Raw genomic sequence first — 699 nt, 5'->3', positions numbered from 1 at the left:
TATATACACATACACACACACACACATATATATATATGAATATATATATATATATACATATACATATACATATATGTATATATATTAAATGAATGAAATAAAAAAAGCTAATGCATATAAAGTCACGAGTGATGAGGGTGTTTAAATAAAGAGTGAGTGCATATAGTTCATAAATTGAATGAATATAATCAGGAGTGGTTTGTCAGTGTGAATGAAGACTGATTATATATATATAGTCGTAGGTATGTATAATTCTATGAAATGTGGATGGTCTGGTCGTCTGTGAGAACTTTCGGAAGAGCAAGGCTATAAAAAAGTTGATTGTAGACTTGTTTGATTGTAAATATGTAATGAATGAAAGAGTCCACAGTGTGTGTGGGGCAGGCGTGTGGGTGTGTGTGTGAGCGTGTTGGTATGTTAATGTGAGGAGTGTGTTAGCAAATATCTCCTATTATAATAATGAGTATAGTTTTTATATATTTGTATATAAGCGTAGGAGTGGCTGTATGGTAAGTAGCTTGCTTACGAACCACATGGTTCCGGGTTCAGTCCCACTACGTGGCATCTTGGGCAAGTGTCTTCTACTATAGCCTCGGGATCTATTTTAAAACGGGGGCGCCAGTATTTTCTTAACGAAACACTAACGAAACACTTTGAAACTTGGGACACTGGTAGAATGTGTCATATAAAACATCTTTT

The sequence above is a fragment of the Octopus bimaculoides genome, chromosome 3 (genome assembly GCF_001194135.2).
Source record: "Octopus bimaculoides isolate UCB-OBI-ISO-001 chromosome 3, ASM119413v2, whole genome shotgun sequence".
Classification (NCBI taxonomy): domain Eukaryota; kingdom Metazoa; phylum Mollusca; class Cephalopoda; order Octopoda; family Octopodidae; genus Octopus; species Octopus bimaculoides.
Note: the sequence above shows the minus strand (reverse complement) of the source record.